The sequence below is a fragment of the Mesitornis unicolor genome, unplaced genomic scaffold (genome assembly GCF_000695765.1).
Source record: "Mesitornis unicolor isolate BGI_N332 unplaced genomic scaffold, ASM69576v1 scaffold31994, whole genome shotgun sequence".
NCBI lineage: Eukaryota > Metazoa > Chordata > Aves > Mesitornithiformes > Mesitornithidae > Mesitornis > Mesitornis unicolor.
The window spans coordinates 1-246 of record NW_010182626.1 but is presented as its reverse complement, the minus strand read 5'-3'; the positions used below and the strand labels follow the sequence as shown (position 1 = coordinate 246).

The window sequence follows — 246 nt, the reverse complement described above, 5'->3', positions numbered from 1 at the left end:
CCCGCCGGTTAAAAGACGCCCACCGGAGCGGGACAAACAGCAGCTGACACTCACGTATACCCAGAGGCCGCACTGCTTAGATACAGACAGGCAGAATCCAGGCAGACTGTGCCAGTGCGGCCTCCCCCACCCTCCGCTCCTCGATGGGACGCCCTGCCCTCCCGCTCGGGCGGAAGTAAGGGAAGGACGAACTACCTGCCGCCTTGGGCTGCTGCTGCCCCGGGGGGTCGGGACGCACGAAGGCCC

The 246-nt window shown here is 66.7% G+C and overlaps 1 protein-coding gene across 1 annotated transcript in view; it reads right to left on the bottom strand.

Annotated features, from left to right (window-relative positions):
- RNASEH1 (ribonuclease H1) overlaps positions 1 to 240 on the bottom strand; it is a 7,634-nt gene extending 7,394 nt beyond the window's left edge. Inside the window, exon 1 of the mRNA XM_010183845.1 lies at positions 196 to 240. The gene's annotated coding sequence lies outside the window, so the exon portion shown is untranslated. The remainder of the gene's footprint in view (positions 1 to 195) is intronic.
- Between the last annotated feature and the right edge of the window lie 6 nt (positions 241 to 246).